This window comes from Monodon monoceros, unplaced genomic scaffold (genome assembly GCF_005190385.1).
Source record: "Monodon monoceros isolate NGI ecotype Baffin Bay Population unplaced genomic scaffold, NGI_Narwhal_1 Super_Scaffold_6, whole genome shotgun sequence".
In the NCBI taxonomy this organism is placed as follows: domain Eukaryota; kingdom Metazoa; phylum Chordata; class Mammalia; order Artiodactyla; family Monodontidae; genus Monodon; species Monodon monoceros.
Window position 1 is genome coordinate 92,366,651 of NW_021703783.1, and position 12,756 is coordinate 92,379,406.

General features: G+C 38.9%; 1 protein-coding gene and 1 pseudogene across 8 annotated transcripts in view; one reads left to right on the top strand and one right to left on the bottom strand.

The window, feature by feature from the left end:
* The window catches only part of TNRC6B (trinucleotide repeat containing adaptor 6B), a 259,183-nt gene that overhangs the window by 99,481 nt on the left and 146,946 nt on the right, over nucleotides 1–12,756 (top strand). The gene's annotated exons all lie outside the window — the stretch shown is intronic.
* Nucleotides 148–1,789, bottom strand: LOC114885908 (annotated as a pseudogene).

Here is a 12,756-nt window from a genome sequence, read left to right on the forward strand (position 1 = left end):
TTAACAGGTGAACAGATAAAGAAAATGTGGTATATACATACAGTGGAATATTATGAAGCCTTGAAAAAGAAGGAAGTCTTGTCACATGCTACAACATGCATGATCCTCAAGGGCATTATGCTAAGCAAAATAAGCCAGTCACAAAGGACAAATACTGTATGATTCCACCCATATGAGGTATCTAATGTAGTCAAAATCATAGAAAGTAGAAAGGTGGTTGCCAAGGGCTAGGGGGAGAGAGGAGAGAGAATTAGTATTTAATAGGTATAGAGTTAAAGATGAGAAAATTCTAGTGATCTGTTTCTAAACAAAGTGACTATACTTAATACCACTGAACTGTACACTTAAAAATAGTTAAGATATAAAATTTAATGTTTTTTACCATAATAAAATAGCAACCAAATTGAAATGTACCTTAAATGTAAAATATAGCCTGGATTTCAAAGACTTAGTACCAAAAAAGAATGTAAAATTAATAACTTTTATATTTATTTATTTATTGCACTTAAAAAGCAGTTAGGCCATTTGTTGGCATTAGGAGAGCATTCCTTTAAATAAGAGAAAGGACTCTGAACACTAAAATCTCATCCATTTTATGAAAACTTGAGACCAAACTCTTCATCATCTGTAAACTGCTTATTCACGAACAGGAGCAAGAATTTGAGTTAAATAAATTAAACCAAACTGTCCGGCTACAAGAAAATGAAAGGAAAGCTGGGGGGCGGGGAAGAAAATGAAAGGAAAGCTGAGGGCAGGGGAGCCCTCCCCCCAGAGTCCTTGCTTTCACACTACAATGTTTCAGGTACAAGAATAGGACAGTTGGGACTTCCCTGGGGGTCCAGTGGTAAGACTCCCCCTTCCAGTGCAGGGAGTGAGGGTTCCATCCCTGGTCGCGGAGCTGAGATTCCACATGCCTTCTGCCCAAAAAACCAAAACATAAAACAGAAGCAATATTGTAACAAATCCAATAAAGACTGAAAATGGTCCACATCAAAAAAAAAAAAAAAAAATCTAACAATTCCCCAGTGCAGCACAAAACCGCTTCCCGTAAGGCAGTCATTTAATTATCAACTGTCCAAAGGCTAAGAAAATTTCGTGGAAAAGGAGCATACCCTCTGGCTCTGTGCGTGGCCTGTAGCTGAGGAGCCAAGTTCTTAAGAACCGAGGGTTGACTGCCATACTCTTGGGGAGAACGCCTTCATAGAATCTCAGGCATCCGTTCTCAGCTTCCCCATCTATAAAATGCGGCCCTGGCGAGGCAAGACCTGATAGGCTTCCAGATCGAAGCCTTCACGCACCTCATTGTACTCCAGCACACGCCGCTTGATCTTGGACGAGTCAGCCCAGATGACGAAGTGCTACATGCTGCACGTGACAAGGAAGGTGGGGTCGGTGACCACGTTGGGGCCCTTGTGCACGTGGCCCTGCTCCATGAATGCCACGGCGGCCTGGAGGTGCTGCGCCAGGCGCAGCTCAGGCACTACAGTGAGCAGGCTGTGGCGGCAGAAGGACGAGGCCTTGAGGAAATCGCAGAGCTCCGGTGATCCACATGTGGGCACTAGGCCGAGAGCATACTTCTCCAGCAGCGCATCGGCAGGTCAGGCAGGCGCAGCTCGCACGCCCAGCAAGGCTCAGCTGGTTGTAGCGTGTGTCGTCCTCGTACCGCTGCAAACGATGATGCCGCGACACGCGCAGCTCCTGCAGGTTGAGATCAGTGACCTCCCAGTTCAGGAACACCATCTGCTTCAGCAGCTTCTCACGGAATTTAAGCTTCCACACCATGGTGGCAGCTCAGATGCTCTATATTGTTTTATGTTGAAATGATAATCTGTTATATATGTTGTGTTAAATAAAGCATATTAAAATTTTAAAAACCAAAAACATCTCATTTAATAATGTATTTTATAGACAGTATCCCCCTTTGAGGGATTGTTGATATAATTAATTGTATCATTTTCTATATTTCTACTCTCTTGGGGTGCTTTTTTAACTTCCCTTTCTAAGGGAGAGTCTATTCTTGCATCGGAGACCTGTAAGGAAATCGAAGTGTTGAAGACAGTTTTATATTGATTCAGAGAGAAGAATGTAATTTAGGGCGTCAACACCACCCTTTATACCCCAGTGTGGTATAATATGATTTTGTGCTTGAGGTGCTATTTTTTAAATGTCTTAACTCCAATGTCTTGATTAAATTCTCTTCTTACTAATTACATTCTTCCCAACTTAAATGTCTAGTTATAAAATGCCCTTTTAATTTTTCTGAAATATTAATTATACAGACCTTTTGTAAGTTCTGATAGTCAGTCCTTACCTTTGTTTCTGCTCCTACTCTAACTCCTTAACCTACAGTTCTCTCTTCCTCACATTCATCTTATACTGTGGTACAACTTTTAAAAGTTTATTCTTTCTAAATCTCTACAGTTGATAGCCCTTGTTTTATATTTGACTACCAAATTTAACACTAAGCTCTTTTTTTTTTTTCTTTTTTTTGCGGTACGCGGGCCTCTAACTGTTGTGGCCTCTCCCATTGCGGAGCACAGGCTCCAGACGCGCAGGCTCAGGGGCCATGGCTTACGGGCCTAGCCGCTCCGCGGCATGTGGGATCGTCCCAGACCGGGGCACGAACCTGCGTCCCTTGCATCGGCAGGCGGACTTTCAACCACTGCGCCACCAGGGAAGCCCAACACTAAACTCTTTGGAAACCATTCTTCTGGTGCTTATTTAAAGGCTTTTGGAAGCTCTGTAGCATTTCCTAAATACAGAGAAAATGAAAGTATTTCCAAATCACTCATTTTGTAGATAATTATCTTCAAAACACAAACCTTGGTATTTGGCCATAGGAAAGGGTTTTTTGGTTTGTTTGTTTTTAACATTTTATTTTCTGTTTTCTACCATCAGTTTTTCACCAACTTTTTTTTTCCTTTGGGCCATTAAAATATGTACATGTTGAAATAAACTTATTAAGAAGTACCAAATTGAATGCTTTATAAACTCAATCATTACTACACAGCAGTAAGCTGGACACCAGGAAAATAGTTGGATTTCTTTTTTTAATATTTATTTATTTGGCTGCGCCAGGTCTTAGTTGCAACACGTGGGATCTTCGTTGTGGCATGCAGGATCTTTTTTAGTTGCCGCGTGTGGGATCTTTAGTTGCGACATATGGGATCTAGTTCCCTGACCAGGGATGGAACCCGGGTCCTCTGCATTGGGAATGCGAGTCTTAACCACTGGACCACCAGGGAAGTCTCTGGATTTCTATATAATCTTTTCAGATTGTTTTTGGGAGAAAAGAAGTGAGAGTTATTTTCAAGTTTATTAGTATTTTGAAAATGCCACAAAGAGGTTCAATAGATAGTTATGCTCATGGAATTTTTGCTGCTGGGAATTTTAGTATAACCATAAACATTTTATACTAAGTCTTTGGGAAACTTTCAGTTGCTAATAAATTTTCTAATATACATAGAAGTCACTTAAAAATTAATTCTTTGAAAATGTCTTTAAGTTCTAAACTCTATTTTATGAGGTTTTTCCTGTGTTTTGTAATTGAAAATGACTACAGACTGTGGATTGCTACTGCACTTACAGGTTAAAGTGGTGACTTTAAACAACAGTGAATAGGGTAGCTCATGTGGCTCTCAGAAAACTACAGTTAATTTAATAGAAGTCTTATTTATTTAGCTTATATTTTACTTATGAACAAATAATATGCTTTCATGGAAGAATATTACTTGAAAGGCAAAATGTAGTAAAATTAATTTGCCCAGTTCCTTGAAATTGCTGTTTTAAGGCTGCTTTTTTGGAGACATTACTGTTATCGTATAGTTGTAAAATGTTTTGAAATACATAGCATTATGTAAATATAGATAATGAAATGCATGTTCAGTTGCAAGAATTTCCAGTGGTGTCATGAGGAGAAGGTAGTGTTTATTTCCCCCAAGTTTTATGTTCACTGGAGGGTATGGACACAAGTCCTGCTGTAAGCACTGCGCCTTTCCTTACCCACTGGGAGTCTGTGTACTGAGGTTTTGGCAGAAGTACGGGGTGGAGGGGGAGGGAGATTGTAGTAAAGAGGAGGTACAGCATGATGGCAGGCAGTGAAAGGTCAGGCTAAGGCTTTTTGCTCTGTCTTCAGCTCTACAAGAACAGAGACTTTTGCCAGCATGGTCACTGCCATTGGCACCAGAAAACGTCAATAAATATATACTGAATAAATGAAGATGTCAGTAAGTTCCCACAGACTGTTAAGAATCCCTGTTCTGCACACTCACTTTGAAAGTCTGAAGTGGGGTGACTAAAAATCCTAACTTAAGAATATTTTATTTATTATTAGCAGAAGAAAAGTGAATTGGTAACCTGTCATGTTTGACTTTATATTCAGTACTTTCTTAAATATATTCCAACAGATCCAGCTTTAACAGATTCTCCTCTTTAAGTGTCCCTACCTGTAAGCCAGTTGATTATTATTTCGCAAAAAAAAAAAAAAAGAAAGATTTTCTATGCAAGTCTGAACTCTTTCTTTGCTTCCAAGGGCCTCCATAAGATGCCTTTAGCCTACTTATGCATATTTTCTCTACTGTTTGAAGGATCTTCCTGCTGCTGCCCAGTGTCTCTCAGTAAGGTCTTCCATGCGTATCTCGTTTCCTTCCCCCTCTCATGCCTTTGTTCAGGGAAAGAGACCCTTCTTTCTGACCAGGAGCAAACCTAGGTTTTGTGGGAATGCTCTTTAGGAAAAAGAAAATCAGATAACCAACAAGGACCTACTGTATAGCACAGGGAACTCTACTCAATATTCTGTGATAACCTATATGAGAAAAGAGTCTAAAAAAGGATGAATATACATATATGTATAACTGAATCACTTTGCTAACACAACATTGTAAATCAACTCTACTCCAATAAAATTTTAAAAAAAGAATTTCAAATACATAATTGGTACGAAAGTGAATATTTATTTACAATGAGGAAAGAAATCACAAAAATGACAACTTAAAAAAGTTGACAAATAATATTTTATATTAATTTGTATTAATATTTGCCTAACACATTGCTGTAAAGTTTTTTTCCCAACATTTTGTGGCTGCTTACTCTTTGATTGACCCTTCATATTATGACAATTCTGTGATATTTTCTAAAAAGAGATCGAGATAATTCAGTGTTTTCTATAGCATGGTTGACCAAAATATGTTGTTTGTTATTGATAGATTAGAGAAGTTCCTTTCATCTTCACAACCTGTTATTGGCTATATCATATAAATTTGTAAGATTGTTATCAATTTTGGAGCAAGTGTCTTTTATAAATAGGCTATAAGATTGCAAGGCTTCATTTTTTTCTCGTATATTGACTACCCTGAAATACTCTTTGAATTGACACATTTATATCATGGTATGATCTGGCCCTGCACATTTCTGTCAGTATGCACAATGAGTTGGCCCAGCAACATCTTTGTTCACAGGATGGTTAATAGTAACTCAGCCATACATGGAAGTGACTGAGAACCACATAAATATATTCCATTAAAACCAAAGGGAGTTCCCTGGCGGCACAGTGGTTAAGAATCCACCTGCCAATGCAGGGGACACAGATTCGAGCCCTGGTCCGGGAAGATCCCACATGCTGCAGAGCATCTAAGCCCGTGTGCCACAACTACTGAGCCTGAGCTCTAGAGCCCGCAAGCCACAACTACTGAGCCCGCAAGCCACAACTACTGACCCCGCATGCCACAACTACTGAAGCCCTTATGCCTAGAGCCTGTGCTCTGCAACAAGAGAAGCCACCGCAGTGAGAAACCCATGCACCACAGCGAAGACCCAGTGCAGCCAAAAATAAATTAATTAATTAAAAAAAAACCCCAAACCAATAAAATATCATCAACACAGCTTTCCCTTTAGGAATCCCCCAAAGGCCTACAGCCACTCTGACTCTATTGACAGGGGGGATCATGGTCGGGGGGGGGAGCTGAGATGGAAAGAGGCTGTGGTTTTGACAATCTGTGTTAAGATTGTGAGGAGAAATACATTGTCTTCGCACATTTTTAAGAATAATTGGTCATTTAGAACAAAGTTGGAGAACTCACACTCCTAATTTCAAAATATATTACAAAGCTGCAGTAATCAAAAGCAGTGTGGTACTGGCATTAAGACAGGCAAACAGACAAATGGCAAGAATAGAAAGCCCAGAAATAAACCCTCATATAAGGTCAGATTATCTTTGACAAAGGTGCTAAGACCATTCAGTGGGGAACAGAGAGTCTTTTCAACATATGGCACTGGGAATTTTTAATACCCATTTGCAAAAGAATGAAGTTGGACCCTTATCTTATACTATATACAAATATTAACTCAACATGGATCAAAGACCTAAGCCTAAGACCTACAACTATAAAACTCCTAAAAGAAAACATAGGGAAAAAGCTTCATGATACTGGACTTGGCAGTGTTTTTTGGATATGACACCAAAAGCATAGGCATAAAAGCAAAAATAGACAAATGGAACTACATCTAAGTTAAAAATTTTTATGCATCAAAGAACACAGTCATAGAGTAAAAAGGCATTCTACAGATTGTGAGGAAATATTTGCAAATCATATTATCTAATAAGAGATTAATATCCAGAATATATAAAGAGCAACTCAACAACAGCAAAAATCAAATAACCTGATTAAAAAATGTCCAAAGGCCTTGAATAGACATTTCTCCAAAGATGATAAAATAAATGGCCTTTACACATATGAAAAGATGCTCAGCATCACTGATCATCAAGGAAATGCAAATCAAAACCACAATGAGATGTCATTTCACACCCATCAGGATAACTACTGTCAAAAAAAAAAAAAAGCAAGAAACAAAATAAATATTGGCAAGGATATGGAGAAATTGGAACCTTTGTGCACTATTGGTGGGATTGTAAAATGGCGTAACTTCTTTGGAAAACAGTTTAGAGTTTCCTCAAAAACTCAAAAATAGAACTACCAAATGATCCAGGAATCCCCTTTCTGGTTATGTGTCCAAAAGAATTGAAAGCAAGGTCTTGAAGAAATATTTGCACACTCATATTCATAGCAGCATTATTCATAATAGCCAAGGGGTAGAATCAACTCAGGTGTCCCATTGGTGGATGAATGGATAAACAAAATGTGGTATATACAAGAAGTGGAATATTATTCACTCATAAAATGATGGAAATCCTATTAAATGCTACCATGGATGGAACCTTGAAAATAGTATAAATGAAATAAGCCAGTCACAAAAAGACAAATACTGTATGATCCTACTTTTATGAGGTATCTAAAGTAGTCAGATTTATGTAAATAGAAAGTAAAATGGTGGTTACCGGGAGCTGGGGGGAGGGGGAGAAGGGGAGTTGTTTAATGGATATACAATTTCAGACTTGCAAGATGAAAAAGTTCTGGAGATCTGTTTCGCAACAATGTGAATATATTTAACACTGCTGAACTGTACACTTAAAAATGGTTAAGATGGTAAATTTTACATATTTTACTACAATAAAAAAAAAAAAGAGATCATCTGGGCATAGTTTCAGGACCCCTCCTAGGGCTTTGGGAAAGCCCAATGAAAGTGAGGGGTCCTGCAGCTAAAGCTTCATTAGCTTCGTATTGAAGCATCTGGGGTTTTTTGTGTTCTTTTGGTTTTGTTTTTTGTTTTACTTTTATTTGCATTTATTTTCTTGCGGCATTTATTCTGGTCCGTAAGTTTTTGTTTCTTCTGGAATATCTTTTCTTTCTGTGCAACCTCTTCTTCTGGTTTAGGAACAATCTGTTCTTTTTCAGTAAGGATATCTCAGTGTGGTAGGGAGAGCTCATGTATGGGTTGATCTGACCATGAGCTCTGTTAAGTCCTGCACCACATCCTGGGGACTTCATTCACCTGGATGTGCTCAATGACCAGAGAATCTACCCCTAAACCCTTAAGTTCAGCATTACTCTATGGATTATTGAGCATGTGCAGTAAAAATTCAGCACTCTTTTTGGGCCATGGAGCCCCACTGTTTGGCCCCGGGGGGGGGGCACACCTACCAACTACACCATTGTAGCAACAGGATGGCACACATTGCTGAAACATCTATTTTGACCATTCTGATTCTGTCCTTCCTTTGAAACTCAGCTCAAATGAGCTATAGTGTCTCAATTTTCTAACTCCTGTCTCTCTGAGGGTTGGAACCATATAGTTAACAATTTATCTTATACTTTCTTGTTGACTGTCCAGTGTCTTATCTCCTAATTATAGGATGTTAAGTGTTGTTTCTTTTGCCTCTTATAAATACCCAGGTTAATAGTATTCATCTATTCATTCTTTTGCTTATTCATTTGGTCATTCATTCAGCAAACATTAATTGAATTCCTCCTATGTACTAGAGATAGAAATAATAACCATATACCCTGCCCTTAAGAAGCTCATGGTTTAGAGGGGGAAGCACCAAGCAAATGGGTAACAACAGTAGGGTTTGAAGGTGCTTCCGTAGAGGCATATACAGGGTGCCAGGAAGCACAGAGGAGGACACTGAACTCAAACAGGAGTGTCAAGGAAGGCATCCTCCAGACGCAAATTTGATTTTTGAGGTTTGATTCTAAAGAATCTGAGAATTTTCTTCTAATGTTCCTTAAAAGGTCTGCTAGCATTCTAATTTATAAATGTGTAATAGGAGTGTAAATGCTAACCTTCTCCGAAGATTTTGGATTCTAGTTGTGTTAGAGATTCCACTGTAGTTTTGACTACTATTTCTATCTATATACCTTCTGACTTTGTTGGGGATAAAAATTCTGAAAAAACTTAGTTCTTACATTTATTTCTCATCAGCCTTCTTCATCGCTGTCGTTTGGTAGTACTGAAGTTGATAAGACTTAGAAAAGCTTTTGCCTTTCCTGTGTTTTCTACACGACAAACTCCTACTGATTCTTTAAGACTCGGTTTAAAATCTTACCTCCCCTGTGAAACCTTTCCTGACTCTCAGCAGTTAGTTCTTTGTATTCTTATAGTGTAACTATCTATATATCTCAATTTGTACTTTAATTATGGCAGCTACCATGCTATATTTTAATTATGGATTTACATGTCTCTGTCCTTCAAGGTGTTAAAATCCTCTTTGTACCCTCCTGGGCTTGGTTCTAGCACAGCATCTAATACATAGTAGATGCTTAAAAGATGGTTCTTGACTGAATGAACGGTGAGTTCAGAGTTTGGAGTCTTATTTTTGAAAGGGTGGATTGGCCTTACTGTATACTTTATGGTCACAGATTGCATTCTTTTTTTTTTTTTTTTTTTAATATTTACTTATTTGGCTGTACCGGGTCTTAATTGCAGCACGTGGGATCTTTTAGTTGTGGCATGCAGCATTTTTTTAAAAAATAAATTTATTTATTTTATTTTTGGCTGTGTTGGGCCTTTGTTGCTGCGCGCAGGCCATCTCTAGTTGCAGTGAGCAGGGGCTACTCTTCGTTGTGGTGCGCAGGCTTCTCATTGCGGGGGCTTCTCTTGTTGCAGAGCACGGGCTCTAGGAGCACAGGCTTCAGTAGTTGTGGTTCATGGGCTCTAGAGCGCGGGCTCTTTAGTTGCCCCACGGCATGTGGGATCTTCCTGGACCAGGGCTCGAACCTGTGTCCCCTGCATTGGCAGGTGGATTCTTAACCACTGTGCCATCAGGGAAGCCCCCATGCAGGATCTTTAGTTGCAGCATGTGGGATCTAGTTCCCTGACCAGGGATCGAAACCAGGCCCCCTGCATTGGAAACATGGAGTCTTAGCCACTGGACCACCAGGGAAGTCCCACAGATTGCATTCTTAACAACAACCAGTTATCTAACTTACGATAGAAGCCCCTCTACCACCTCCATCTGACTCCCTCACCTAGAAGTCCACAGTTGCCTTCCAACTTGTCTCTGCTTCTCCACTTGGTCCTCTATAGTGTATTCTCCATATAGAAGCCAGGATGAGCTTTTGAACACATAACCCTGATTCTGTCTCTCCTGAAGTGGTAGTAAGACCTCCATGGGTCCTTGGAATATTTACTTTGGGAGGTTTTGGAGACTTTGTCCCACTTTATAGGAAACATATTAAAAGGTACCCTCATCCCATATTTAAAAAAAAAAAAAATTTGTTTGTTTAGTTGGCTGTGTTGGGTCTTAGTTGCGGCACATGGGCTTAGTTGCCCCACCATCTTAGTTCCCCAACCAGGGATCGAACCTGTGTCCCCTGCATTGCAAGGCGGATTCTTAACTACTAGACCACCAGGGAAGCCCCTCATCCCATATTAAATACGTGGTTTTATTTATTTTTGCTATCGTATGTTAAAAGAATTTTAATAATTTTGCTTCTGAAATTCTTTGGCTACAAATAACTGACTTAATTTGTAATCACCTAAGATTTCTTAATAATTAACATATTTAGTATTTTTTACAAAGTGAGAATTATTTTCAAATGTAATGAAACCTTATAAATGCTAAACTTAGTGAATGAAACTGTTGGGTGTTATATTCCAAGGACACTGAAGCATTTATTAATTTTTATGGTTATAATTTTCTTTTTGTATTTTGGACTTGTAAATATATTTTTTCAGGTCCCAAACATTTGCCTAGACCCTTAAAAAGCTTGTAGATCCGAGATATTAAGTGGAGACTGCGTAACGGATAAAATGGCACTGTTCACTCTCCTGCTTTAAAATTCTTTTGTGACTTTGCACCGTTCTTAACAATAACATCCTTTCTGTGGCCTGCAAGACCCACTATGATCTAGCCCCTCCCACCTCCTCGGCTTCGTCTCCCACCTCTCTCCCTTGGTCACCTGGCCTAGCCTCCTGATCATCCCTCTTGTTCTTTCAACACTCAAGCAATTGCTTTTCAGCTCAGCTTAAATGCCCCTCCTGAGAAAAGCCTTCCCTAACCACCTGATCTAAAGTGAGCCTCTCTCAGTTTTTCCATGGAACTCTTTACGTCCTTCTCAGTGAATTTCCTTCTCCCATGAGGATATTGGCTCCATGTGGACGAGAACCTACCCTGTTTGGTACTACTGTATCCGCAGCACCTAGCACAGACACAGAGAAAGCAGTTAATACATACTTGTTGAACAAATGAAGAGTTATGTTAATAGATTTTGTAATTTAACAATCCTCGAATTGTTGGTATAAACCCTACATGGTCATAATGAATTATTCTCTTAAAACCGGTAAATTCTACTTGCTAATATTTTACTTAGGATTTTTGTGTTCGTCTTCACAAATGAAGATTGGTCTATAGTTTTATTTTTCATACCGCATCTGAGTCCAGATGGATATCAGGAATATGTTAGCCTCATAGAAGAAATTTGGAAGCTTTCTCTTCTGTCTCCATAAGTTTGGGAACAGTAGAGATAACATGAAATTATCTGTTTGATAGAAGAAAACTACTTATGCCTGACGTAGTTTCAGTGGCTAGTTCTTTGAATAATTATCTAACACATTTCTGCAATGGTTTTTTTTTTTTTTTTTTTTTGCGGTACGTGGGCCTCTCACTACTGTGGCCTCTCCCGTTGCGGAGCACAGGCTCCGGATGCGCAGGCCCAGCCGCTCCGCGGCATGTGGGATCTTCCCGGACCGGGGCACGAACCCGTGTCCCCTGCATTGGCAGGCGGACTCTCAACCACTGCGCCACCAGGGAAGCCCCTCTCTTGTTTTTAATTGATCAGACTTTCCAAAGGATTATCCACTTTTATTTATTTATTTTATTTTTTATTAATTTTTAAAACTTAATTTAAAAATTTTATTGTTATTATTTTCATTGAAGTATAGTTGATTTACAGTATTGTGTTAGTTTCAGGTGTACAGCACAGTGATTCAGTTACAGATATGTGTGTGTGTGTGTGTATATATATATATATATATATATATATATATATGCCTTTTCAGATTCTTTTCCCTTATAGGTTATTACTAAATACTGAGTATAGTTCCCTGTGCTATACAGTAGGTCTTTGTTGGTTATCTATTTTATATATAATAGTGTGTATAAATTAATCCCAACCTCCTAATTTATCCCCCCCAACCCCCTTTTACCCCTTGGTAACTATAAGTTTGTTTTCTATGTCTGTGAGTCTCTTTCTGTTTTGTAAATAAGTTCATTTGTATCATTTTTTTAGATTCCATATATAAGCGATATCATATGATATTTGTCTTTATCTGGCTTACTTCATTTAGTATGATAATCTCTAGGTCTCTCCACGTTGCCACAGACGGCATTATTTCACTCTTTTTTATGGCTGAGTAGTATTCTATTATATATATATGTATAGCACATCTTCTTTATCCATTCATCTGTCAATAGACATTTGGTTTGATTGGCTATTGTAAATAGTGCTGGAGTGAACATTGGGGTGCATGTATCTTTCCGAATTATGGTTTTCTCCAGGTATATACCCAGTTATTTATTTTTTGAAACAAAATTTTTAAAACATTTTAAGTATAGTTGATTTACAGCGTTAATTTCTGCTGTACTGCAAAGTGTTATACATATATATAAATTTTTAAATTTATTTTTATTTATTTATTTTTGGCTGTGTTGCGTCTTCGTTGCTGCACACAGTCTTTCTCTAGTTGCGGCGAGCGGGGGCTGCTCTTTGTTGCAGTGCGCAGGCTTCTCATTGCAGTGGCTTCTCTTGTTGCGGAGCACAGGCTCTAGGTGCGCAGGCTTCAGTAGTTGTGGCACATGGGCTCAGTAGTTGTGTCTCATGGGCTCTAGAGTGCAAGCTCAGTAGTTGTGGCGCACGGGCT